Here is a 12688-nt window from a genome sequence, read left to right as displayed (position 1 = left end):
TCAGAAGGGAGAAGCAAATGATTCAATTACATTCTCTCTTCTTCCCTCTTTTCACAGAATCACCTTGGTTGGGAAAGATCTCCAAAATCATTAAGTCCAACCATAACCTGACAAGAATTTCCCTAAACCCCATCCCCACGCACTGTGTCCATCCCACTCTGAAACCCCTCCAGGGATGATGGGGACTCCTGGGCAGCCTGGGCAGTGCCTGAGATCCCTTTCAGTGATGGAATTCTTCCTGACATCCAATCTGAATCTTCCAATCATCCAATCTTTGCTTTTTTTTTTTCCCCATGAAATATCTGCATGTGATATAAAAGCAGAAGTGGTCACTATAAAGGGATAGGGCACAGCAATCTACTTGAGATGCTGGAATATATTAAAAAAAAAAATAATTGTAATCTGAGCTGTCATTCCTGGTGAGGGATCCACCCTTGCTGGGTTCAGGCTTTGCTGCAAAGCATACACCAAACCATGTAAGCAATAAGCCAATATTTAATTGCAGTTTGCTAGTACAGAAAAAGAAGAAATCCTAAATAAACAGGCATAAAGGAGAAGGATTAAAATGCTAGGCAAAGAAACCAGAAAATGTGATGATAAAAAATGAAAGGAAAAAACTGTTACATCCAAAAATCATATTCCTGCCCTCGTTATTACAGAGATAAATTCCTGCTTTAGAGATGAATCTTATTTCAATATGAAAGGCACACACACTAATCACTACAGGCAAATACAAGAGTATTTTATCAATGATAAAATAAGAGTTTCCTTTATTTGCAGTTCCCCCCAAGAGGAATTGGCTTTCTCTGCATTCAGAACCTGTCCTAGCATGGAAAAGAAGTGGTAACCAACCCCCAGCTGGGGAACCACTTTGAGAGACCAGAAGTTTACAAGCAAGGTCCCCTCTTCCAGCTCCTCCCAGCTCAGGACCCTGCTGATACTTCCCAGTATAAATTCCTGGGTTCCTGAAACCATCTTAAGGGGACAAAACTGGGTGTGTGGCCGAAAGCAGAGGGAGAAACCAAGCCAGCACTGCCCACTGGGTCTCTTTGCTCCTTATCCTGACCTCTTATCCTCCCATCAGCTGATGCATCATCCAGTTTAGGGACTAGAGGTGGGAAAGGGGACACTGAGTCCTGTTTCAGGATGGAATGATGTCCCATAAGTGGAGTTTGCTCAGGCCAAGGAAGCAGGAGGGGATCCAGAACTGAGCTCCAGACCTGTAGGGCATCACCAGCTGGGGGGGGGAGCACTCACCTGGCCCCTTTTCCTCTCTCCCTCCTGAGTGTAAATGATTTTTCCTGAACAGTTCAGCCTGGCACTGATCACCAAGCCAGGAGACAGGGAACAAGAGAACCACAAATAACACTTCAAAAACGTAGGACAAAAGATGAAAGCTCCAGCAACATCAACCTAACCTGGTGGTGCTGTCTCCCATAATGGCCTTCTAATCTTCCAGATGAAAGGGGCCCCTTTGCCACCCTTCAGGTAGAGACACAAAGGCAGCAGCTGATGGGATAAAAAGCCTGTGACACATCCTTTTCATCACAGCACTCAAAACAGTAAGCACATGAACATCAGTGTTTGTGCACAGCAGTTCCTCTTGGCTTACACCACACGTTTCACTTAAGCACAACCTATCCCACCAGGCAAACAAACCCAAATTCAGCAAGGCACTCACCCACCCCTATTAAAAGCCTGATTGAAAGCAAAGATGATGAAGACACTGAGACAGGGTGTTAAGGTTCCAGCAAATAAAACTCCGTGTACAATACAAAGGGTCAAATCCCTGTTGTGAATACAACAAGAACCAGCTATTATTTTGATATTTCTCTGCTGGAAGCTTAATTCATCCCCTGCACTGTATCTCAGTGCATCAGGAACTTGGAACCTCTGATTTTCACCTTCACAGTGCAACTGAAGATAAAATGGGTTCTACCTGATCCATTGGCACTTGGACACTTCCAGGTTCTGGCCTAGGAATGGAGTGATTGGAAGTTTCCTGGTGGACACTTGGAGTTTGCCCTTCATCTGTCACCCTCGTGCTCGCCCATCTCAGGGAGCACTCCCAGGGACATCACAGATTTAGGGAACACCAGGCTGGAAGGCACCTCAAGGATCACTTTAGTGTAAGAAACCTAGAAAGGTTGGACCTGATGATCCCTAAGTGCCTCAGCCCAGGTTGGATGGAGCCTTGTGCAACTTGATAAGGTGTCCCTGACCATGGCAGGGGATGGGGATGGAGGAGCTTTAAAGTCCCTCCCAACCCAAACCAGTCCGGGATTCTATAATGCTCCTTGAGGTCCCTTCTGTCTGGGGATGGGGAAAGGTGATGGTCAGCAACTCATGGGCCAAACACAAGCTGGAGCCTCATGGTTTCTCCTCATGGCTCTGCCCTCTTGTCTCAGCAAAGAGAAGAGAGAGAAAAAGAGAAGGAGGAAAGGGTAATGAAGGCACCACAACCAAACCCCACAGAATAGGAGGGACAGCAAGCCCTGACCTAGGCTGCCCAGGCTTACTCAGAAGCTCTCTTCCAGATGTTCTGAGCAAACATCTGCCCAAACCAGACACAATTTAGGCCTAGTTTGTATCTGAGCTAGGGAGATGGAGCTCACACTCCTGTTTCAATGACAAGAGGTACTGCCAAAGGATGAGTCCTCTGATCTTCCTTAAGCTATCTGCTAGCAAGAACCTTCCCCTTGCTACCTGTCCCTCCTTGCTGACCACAGACAGAGCCCCAAAATTAGTTCAGTCCTGACAGGCAAGATGTAGCTCAAGCCCAGCTTTAGGATGAGGATTTACAACTGCATCAGGTACCTACAGATGGGAATGGGCAGAAAGAGCCATTGCTAACAATATCCTTGTGTTGACCTCCCTTGGATCCCAGTTTCACAAATCCTCTTTGATCCTTCCACTTTGAGAAAACTGAAATATTGGTCTAACCCTCTTTCTAAAATGGATTTGTGGTCTCCTCTATTTATTTTTAAAACTCCTGGGGCTAAACACGATACCCAGTGTAAATCTGACTGGTGCAATCCACCACCACACAGTTTTATTTTGGTCCATCCTGATTAAAAAATGAGGCAGGCATTTGCAAAGATGACAAGATGATCCAGGGCAATTATGATAGTTGATGATGATTACACCAAAACATTGTTGAAGGATTATTGAAACCCATGCTTCAGGGCATCAAATGTTTTTTATGTCTGGAAGGGGAGGGCAGCCTATCAGAGATCTGTTGACTGCACTCTTTTTATGCACTCTACTAAAATGTTCCCCACTGGCTTTTGTTAAAGACAGGCATGAGATCTGATTCGGAAGGAGAATGGATGTGTTTATACATCCTTTGCATTTGTAAAGCATCTACCATGATTCAACTCCAGCCAGGAGCCCCACACTGCAGCCCCAGCTCAAGCTGGGATCTCTGCTCAGATAGAAGGAAATCACCAAATTAAGTCGGAAGGAAGAGGAGATAAAAGACTTCCCCAAAAAGCTCTGACTCTTATTAAAATGACACTTTCAGAAACTAGTACATCCAGCTGTGTATTCCTGACCCAAGTGTGACATGAGCCTTTACTGGCAATATTGCTCTAGGGAGTCTGGCTGCAGCCTCCAAGTTTCACCTAAAAGTTTCCACACTTACAGTGGGAGAAGAAATACAATCATGAGCCAAGCTCCTTCCCACTCCTCCAGCCCACTCTGCTCCCCCAAAACAAGGCTGGAGCCAGCACTGACATTCTGCACCTTCTGTCCTTGCAAGTCCCAGCAAGGCAACCCAAGCTTTGGGAGGCTTGAGAAGACCTTCCCATCCTTACATCAAAAACCTATCACGTGGTCTCAGCCATGGTCATTTGAAAACATTCCCATTGCAGTGTGTATATTCGTGCCTCTAATCTGGGTTTTATCAGGTTTTTTTTACAAACTTCAGATTCACCAAGCAAGGTCCTTGGCTGGTCACCACATTTACACAGGGCTGTTCTTGTGTGAAAGGCATTGAAAGTACAGGTGCTTGAAAGTCCCAGAACTCATCAGGTACACACGTGGTCAAAAGAAAAGTTGTGCACCTGCACCAGCCCTGAAAATTTCTCTGCTAAACAGAATTCCTGCACCAAGGACAGGCTCCTCAAAATCCCATTGAAAAGTAAGGATATGTTTTCTCTTCTGCATTCTTCTGTATTTGGTTTAACATCACATTGCCTAATTTATTTATTTCTGCTCTCTCCCCTCCTATTCATCTCTCCTCCAAACTAAATAGTCTGAATTTTTTCACTTTTTTCCTAATAGCCCCAAGAACTCCATCTGTTCACATCACAAAACCATCTCAGAGCTCAGGCCCTGCAGACACATGCACAGACACCCAGGACTGATGGCCTCAGCTTCACACAGAGCTGAAGAGTGATGGATTTTATAGTTTCAAATAATGTTCAGCACTGGTTTAGAAAGCTTAGCATCAGAACCAACACAACTGTTCCTTACCAAAACTGAGAGAGATACAGGAGGTGCCCAGGGGATGAAATTTATACCAAATTTCTAATGTAACAAAAACATCCCTGCCAAAAGGGGTCAATAGTAAATGGACTCTATTATTATCACCCTGAAAAGCTTCACCACGCCTGAGGTGTCTTATAAAAGACTACCAGCAATCAGGATTCATGAGATGAATCTGCAAGGAAAGGCTGAGGAGCTGGGATTGTTCAGCCTGGAGAAGAGAAGACTCCAGGGGGACCTTAGAGCTGCCTTCCAGTACCTGAAAGGAACCTCCAGGAAGGCTGCAGAGGGACTTTTCCTCAGTGTCCAGGGAGAGGAGAAGGGGAAATGGATGGAAAGTGCAGGAGAAGAGGTTCAGGCTGGAGCTGAGGAAGAAGTTCTTCAGCAGGAGGGTGCTGAGACTCTGGAACAGATTGCCCAGAGAAGCTGTGGCTGCCCTCTCCCTGGAGGTGTTCAAGGCCAGGTTGGATGAGGCTTGGAGCAACCTGGGCTGGATGAGAGGTGTCCCTGGGCATGGCAGGGAGCTTGGAGCAGATGAGCTCTCAGCTCCCTCCCAACATCACCCATTCTATGATCCTATAAATGCTGGGCTATCCACGTTTGGCAAGGAAAATATCTCCCAGGCAGAACCTCCACCCCAGCACCAGCAGAGACTCAACCCAACTTTCTCCCCACTCCCGATAGGAATAATAAAATTCACCAGAAAAAAAAAAACCAATAAATAAAATAACAAGCTTTGGTAAATATTTCCACGGATGAGTGCCTGGAAGAAGCTTTCCAAACATCATCTTTGCAACCCCTCAGTGTTCAAAAGAACCCTGCATCTTTGCTGCCCTTTAGAAATCAGGGTTTCTGAGCGCCAGGCCCACATTTCAAAGTCATGGTCGGTTTGCCAGGGGACAAAGCAAGCTGCAGTGCCACTGTGAGCTCTTCCCCACAAAGAACAAGGCACTACTCATGACGAGGGAAACTGTTCAGGTCCCCATTCACATTGCAGCTGCATCCTTTTTTTTTTAAAAAAAAAAAGTGACTTCAATTCTGAGGCTTCATGGTAAAGTAGTGCTGCTGCCTCCCCTGTATTTCAGAGCAGTGCAGAAGCCTGGCTGTCAGCTCAGCAGGACACATGAGGAAGTGCTGTTGGAAGTGAACAGGGTCACAACACACATCCCTGCTACTCAAGTCAAGACAGAGAATTTAAATCAGAACTGCAGCAGGTTTTTTTTCCACCCAGTTTTAACGTGGGCGCACGAGACGAGTTCGGCACCGACATCACAGGGATGGGAGATTAATCATAAACTGTGGCTACAACATACACCAATCCTCACAGAGCATGTAACACTCACTGGGTTTGATTAATGACCAGGGCAAAAGCTTCTCAGCACAAAGCTAGCAGGCACTGAGTCACCACTAAGACCTTAAGTTACACCCCTAACAAAATCAGTTCACTGAGCATCTTCGACATTCACAGCCTCGCTCTACACCAAAAGCTTCCAGTTTAATCAGAGCTGCCATGGGATCACAGGCAGGGACAGGGGAAACATCTTCTAATCAATGATCCAACACAGATGAGAAGCTCAACATGAGCCAGCAGTGCACTCAAGTTCAAGGGGCCAAATCTATCCTAGGAGGCATCAAGAGGAGTGTTGCCAGAAGAGCAAGAGAGGTGATGCTCCCCCCCTACTCTGCACTTGTGAGTCCCCTCCTCAAATCCTGCTCCCAGTTCCCCAGCACAGGAAGGACACAGATCTGTTGGGATGAGTCCAGAGGAGGCCACAAAGCTGATCCCTGATCCAGGGGCTGGAGCAGTTCTGGCAGAAGGAGAGGCTGAGGAGCTGGGATTGTTCAGCCTGGAGAAGAGAAGACTCCAGGGGGACCTTAGAGCTGCCTTCCAGTACCTGAAGGGAACCTCCAGGAAGGCTGCAGAGGGACTTTTCCTCAGTGTCCAGGGAAAGGAGAAGGGGAAATGGATGGAAAGTGCAGGAGAAGAGGTTCAGGCTGGAGCTGAGGAAGAAGTTCTTCAGCAGGAGGGTGCTGAGACTCTGGAACAGATTGCCCAGAGAAGCTGTGGCTGCCCCCTCCCTGGAGGTGTTCAAGGCCAGGTTGGATGAGGCTTGGAGCATGGAAGGGAGGTTGGAAGAGATGGTTTCTAAGGTCCCTTCCAAGCTCAGCCCTTCTATGATACTGAAGTTGAGAGCAGCAGAGGCTCCAGGGCTGCCTGGGGTGGGTGTCTGAGGCTGAGACTGCACTGGGAAGAGGAAGAGACGGCCGTGACACAGCACACAGGAAAAAAAAAAATCTGATGGCCATGAGTGTTATCATCACAGGGAGACAAATATATGTATTTAGACTGGGTATGTGAAAATGTCACAGCTGGCTTTAGGGATTACTGGAAATGCAAAAAGAAAACTAATACTTTAATAGCAATATCAAAATAGAGGCAGGAAGTCATGTCCTTGACAATGCACTCATCTGTGAGGAATAAAAATGAAAAGACATTATTTCCTCCAGTTTTCTGGATTATTTCATATGCAGGGCTGAAATAATGGAAGATAATTGAATTACATTTTCGTTTATACATGTGTGTGTGTGTGTGCATCCATTTAATTCACAGCCATGATTCCTCGATGGAATACAATGCATGTACTCCTCACTATCCACATTATGAATAGTCCCTTTCAAGTCAGAGCAGAAAAAGAGAACATCTGAGGCCCCTGTTGGGCTGGAAGCTTCATTATACTTATTTACTGAGTAAAGTTTAAAAAAAGAGAGATTATAATTCCCAGCTGAGGGCTGGATTTTAAATTACAGGGTAAAAAGAAACTTTTTATTGACCACACTGTTCCAGTGTGCAGCAGAATGGTGGGTCCTGTCTTTTCACCAATTGTCCCTAAAAATGGAAAGAGAAGAGAATAAAATAAAAGCAGCACCCCAGAAAAACTCAAAACAAAACAAACCTCAATGAGAATCAGTTTCAGAGACCCTTCTCTCTGCTTTTCCCTCCCTGCTGCTACTGACAGTGTCAGAACCTTCTGACAGTCCTATTTGTTGGTCTCACAAATCAGACAACTATTCTAGCCAGGAAAAGGTACTCCAGGGCAAGGCCTCCTGGAGCAGGTTCACTTTTGTCTTAGCAAGGAGTTCTCCAGCAAAGCCAAGGGAGAAAAATTCTGCACCACCCTCCAACATGAGCTCTCTGCAGGCTTAGCACCAGAATCTATCACAGGATGGTTGAGGTTGGAGGCACCTCTGGAGGAAACACAATGGTCACAGTTGGAAAAGTCCTCTAAGATCACCATGTCCACCTCTCACCATCTCCCCCAGTAAAATATATCTATATCTATATCTATATCTATATCTATATCTATATCTATATCTATATCTATATCTATATCTATATCTATATCTATATCTATATATCAGTACCTGTATCACCCACCAGAGCATGTCCTGAAGTGCCTCATCTGCACAGTTTTAAATCCCTGCAGGGCTGGTGACTCCATCACCTCCTGGGCAGCCCTTTCCAGCACTTGACTGCTCTCTCAGGAAAGAAATTCTCCCTAAAATCCAGTCTAAACCTCCCCTGGGGCAGCTTCAGGCCACCACCTCCAGTTCTTCGGGTCCAACCCCCTACTCAAACTGGGTTTCTTTGCCCAGAGTCATGTCCAGACAGTTTGTGAACATCTGGAGGTTCCACAACCTCTCAGGACAATCTGTGCCAGAGCTCAATCACCCTCCCTGTCCAAATGTCTTTCGGAAAAATGTCCAAATGCCCAGTAGCAACCAACCATGTAGAGCTCTGAACTTCAGTGGGGTCTCCTTCAGGTGCTGGATGTGAGCTGAACACAGAGTGCAGCATCACACTCCAACTGGAACAGCTTCCAGTGCTAAACCCCTTTGTGGTTTTAGGGACATAAAGCAGATGTGCTCACCACACCTATCAACCTTATGTGTTTCTGTTCCTTGGTCTTGTTCCCATGTTTCCATTGCCCTTGAAATTCCACCAATTGCAGGGGGGGAGAGAGAAAATAAAGGCAAAGGAGTTTACTTCTAATAATTTCAGGCATGTTTCCTTTCATTTTTTAACGAATTAATAGAATTTAAACCATGGCTCTGTGCATGGCTCTGATGTTAAAGGCTCAAGGTGCCCTTGCTCACTGCAGGGGGATGGATTAGATGACCTTTAAAGGTTCCTTCCCACCCAAACCACTCCGTGATTCTAGGGCTTACTGAAGTAACACAACCCCAGGGCAGATTTCAGTATTTCAAGTATATTTTAAGGTTCTCAGCTTCACAAAAGCACCTGGACCTGTCTAAATTCAGATGGGCATCTACCCAACCCAGGGCAGCTGTTTGGAGAGAGCCAGCAGCCTGTGTGCCTTGCCTTGAGGCTGGGGTGTCTGTGCCCCCAGGAGTCAGTCATTCATCTGAAGATGCTGCTTGGGAAGAGTTTTAAAAAAACACTTTTTTTCCCATTCTCCCCTAAATAAAAAAAGAAATAAAGAAGCTTAAAAGTTGAGTAAAGCACAAAGTTGGTTTGTCCAGGGGCACAGCTTTCAAACCAGAAAACCCTGAGGTTGCAGGGAAGCCCAGAGGGGAGGTGCAGGGCAGAAATAAAGCAGAGCATGGGATTAGATTTCAGATTTTTTCTCAGCTGGACACAGTCTTTGTATGTTCACACACATGAGCAAGCTGTGAACAACACAAGTGAGGTAATGATAGCTTACCCCCTGTGCTCCCCTCTACTACTATTTTTTTCCCCTCTTCCCCAATATTTTTTTTTCCAAAATCCTCTTTTTTCCTTTTTTTTTTTGCTTTCTTTTACCCAATGGGGCTGCAGCCCTGATGACTCATCCCTTTCTTCCCCCCATTTGCCTGCCTGCTTTTCATCCCCCAGCAGCAGCAGCAGCACTTTGATGCCTGGCACTTTGCTGGTGCTGCCCTTCCCTGCACAGATGTGGCATTGATAGCTGCACCAGGGAGGAAGGGAGGAGGAGGCGTTTGCTATTCACAGCACTTCCTCACTGGTTACACTCTGGAGATGACTACAATAGCTCCCAGCTCCCACACTCTATGAACTATTCATTCTCTGGACATTTTTTCAAGAGGGGATGAAGGGAAGGCAGCAGAGTGGTGGTAAATCAACCTAAAGCCCATCACGGAGCTGGGGTCCTATCCCCCCCACCCCATGTTTGACTAACCTCATAGCCTTCTATGAGGAAATTACTAGGTGGATAGATGATGGAAGAGCGGTAGATGTGGTTTATCTTGATTTCAGTAAAGCATTTGACACCGTCTCTCACAGCATCCTTGTAGATAAGTTGACCAAGTGTGGGTTTGGTGATCAGGTAGTGAGGTGGATCAGGAACTGGTTGAAAGGAAGGAGTCAGAGAGTTGTAGTCAATGGGGCAGAATCTGGTTGGAGGTGTGTGACTAGTGGAGTCCCTCAGGGGTCGGTACTGGGACCAGTGTTGTTCAATATCTTCATCAACGACTTGGATGAGGGTATAGAGTGTACCCTCAGCAAGTTTGCTGATGACACTAAGCTGGGAGGAGTGGCTGACACACCGGAAGGCCGTGCGGCCATTCAGAGAGACTTAGACAGGCTGGAGAGTTGGGCAGGGAGAAACATGATGAAGTTCAACAAGGGGAAGTGTAGAGTTTTGCATTTGGGGAAGAACAACACGATGTCCCAGTATAGGTTGGGGGCTGACCTGCTGGAGAGCAGTGTAGGTGAAAGAGACCTGGGGGTCCTGGTGGACAAGAGGATGACCATGAGCCAGCAATGTGCCCTTGTGGCCAAGAAGGCCAATGGCATCCTGGGGTGCATTAGGAAGGGTGTGGTTAGTAGGTCAAGAGAGGTTCTCCTCCCCCTCTATTCTGCATTGGTGAGGCCACACCTGGAGTATTGTGTCCAGTTCTGGGCCCCTCAGTTCAAGAAGGACAGGGAAGTGCTTGAAAGAGTCCAGCGCAGAGCTACGAAGATGATTAAGGGAGTGGAACATCTCCCTTATGAGGAAAGGCTGAGGGAGCTGGGTCTCTTTAGTTTGGAGAAAAGGAGACTGAGGGGTGACCTCATCAATGTTTTCAAATATGTAAGGAGCGAGTGTCAGGGAGATGGAGTTAGGCTTTTCTCAGTGATTACCAGTGATAGGACAAGGGGTAATGGGTGTAAATTGGAGCATAGGAGGTTTAAGTTGAATATTCGAAAAAATTTTTTTACTGTAAGGGTGACAGAGCCCTGGAACAGGCTGCCCAGGGAGGTTGTGGAGTCTCCTTCACTGGAGACATTCAAAACCCGCTTGGACACGTTCCTGCGCGATGTACTCTAGGTGGCCCTGCTCTGGCAGGGGGGGTTGGACTAGATGATCTTTCGAGGTCCCTTCCAACCCCTAGGATTCTATGATTCTATGATTCTATGATTCATCCCTGTTTTTTACACATGGAGCTTTTAATTCATCTCAGCTCATTTCAAGTGCAAGCTGAGCTCATGGATCTTCTGGAGCCAGAGGCACCTCTAAAGCACAATTCCTGCTCTCCACAAAAGGAAAAGATGGGGACAAGTTGCTCTTGGGAACAGGCTCACCCTCTCCTCCGAGTATGGTGCTCCCTGAGCAGCAAGTTTACTGCAGACACTGAACCTGTCAGGTTGTGAGGGAGATGAAACGAATCCTGTCCTGCAACAACAACAACAATCACCTGGAACTATCAGTGGGTCAGCAATGAAAAGTCTCTACCAGCAAAAAGGAGCGTCAGGGTGAGGGTGGATGGCAACTGGGAGAGGAGGCAAAGAGGAGCCCCAAAAAGGGAGTTCAGAGGAGAGAAGCAGAGGAAAGTTTTGGTTGGAAAAGTTCATCTAAGTCCAAGCATTAACCCAGCACTGCCAAGGCCACCAGGAATTTTCACAATGAGCTCCTCCTCACACCCTGTTTTCTGAAGGGAGGGAAATGGAGCAGGTTTGTCACTGCTGCTTTCTGCAGGCACTCAGAAGTGACTGAAGCCTTTTCAGTTTGTTTCCCATCACACGATGGTGTCTCCAAGGCTTGGACAGATGTGATGCAGACAGTGGTGATCAATATCCAAAGTGCACTGATGTTCATCCAACAGCATCAGCTTCATTCTCTCTCTAACTCCTCAAAAAGCAGGCAGAAAGTTCCCTTTGGATTGGTTCTGTCACAGATATTGATTGTTGCTCTGCTGATGTCCCAGCATGGTACCAATCAATCAGGTGGAGCAAGCACAGGAAACCCAAAGGTCACAGGGACAAGCTGGCAGGTGGCACTGAACCATAACCTGAACTACTCACCCAAAGACATGCTTGGTGTTCCTCAAACCAGTGCAGAGGTGGGAACAGAAATAGAGGTGGATAAAAGACCCTGTGGCATAAGTAGCAGCAGAGCACCTGGACCTGGAAGGCTGCCCTCTTGAGACAAGCATCAGTGGTCATGGACCCCATCACCTGCAGCTCTCAGTGAGGGAAGGGGGAAGGAGAACTGAATGTAGCAGAAAGCAAGAGGAAAAACCCCCTAGGTCATGTCCCTTTGTCATCATATTCTTCAACCATACAGAAAATCATCAAGCAGAAGGTTTAACAGGTGACTGACTATCACCTGAGAACCTTAGGGACCTCAACCTGCACCAGGGTACTAGGTTGGGTACTAGGACCAATTTCTCCCTGGCAAGGGTTGTCAGGGCCTGGCCCAGGCTGCCCAGGGCAGGGCTGGAGTCCCCATCATCCCTGGAGGGGTTTCAGAGCCCTGGAGATGTGGGGATGAGGGACATGGGACAGAGGTGGCCCTGGCAGTGCTGGGGTGAGGGTTGGACTCAAGGATCTAGAAGGTTTTTTCCAACCTAAAGGATTCTATGATTCTGGACACAGATCAGGCAGGGCAGGAGCAGGATACTACTCATAAATCTTACAAAGGTGTCAGCTCAGGCAGGAACTCCAGGAACACAGTAACAGCTCTGTGGGACTTTTTCCCACCTGCTGAGCACCCCTTCCTCAACCCCAGTCTCCCAAGAACCTTCATATGTGACAAACATGACTGCAGAGGTCCTGCTGTGCATCAGCATCAGGTGGCAATCGGTGAGGAGCAGCAGGGAGCCAAGGTGCTCCCTCAACCCAGCAGCTTGCTTGCTTCCTTCCCTCCATGCCATGTCAGTCCCTCGGGGTGACCAGAGAGCCACCAGGCACGGATAGTCC

At 47.2% G+C, this 12688-nt stretch overlaps 1 protein-coding gene across 1 annotated transcript in view; it reads right to left on the bottom strand.

The window, feature by feature from the left end:
• MDGA2 (MAM domain containing glycosylphosphatidylinositol anchor 2) overlaps positions 1-12688 on the bottom strand; it is a gene marked incomplete at its 5' end in the record, with an annotated part of 215453 nt that overhangs the window by 140667 nt on the left and 62098 nt on the right. The gene's annotated exons all lie outside the window — the stretch shown is intronic.

The sequence above is a fragment of the Calypte anna genome, chromosome 5A (assembly GCF_003957555.1).
Source record: "Calypte anna isolate BGI_N300 chromosome 5A, bCalAnn1_v1.p, whole genome shotgun sequence".
Classification (NCBI taxonomy): Eukaryota; Metazoa; Chordata; class Aves; order Apodiformes; family Trochilidae; genus Calypte; species Calypte anna.
The sequence above is the reverse complement of the archived record's forward strand: the minus strand, read 5'-3'. Positions and strand labels throughout refer to the sequence as shown.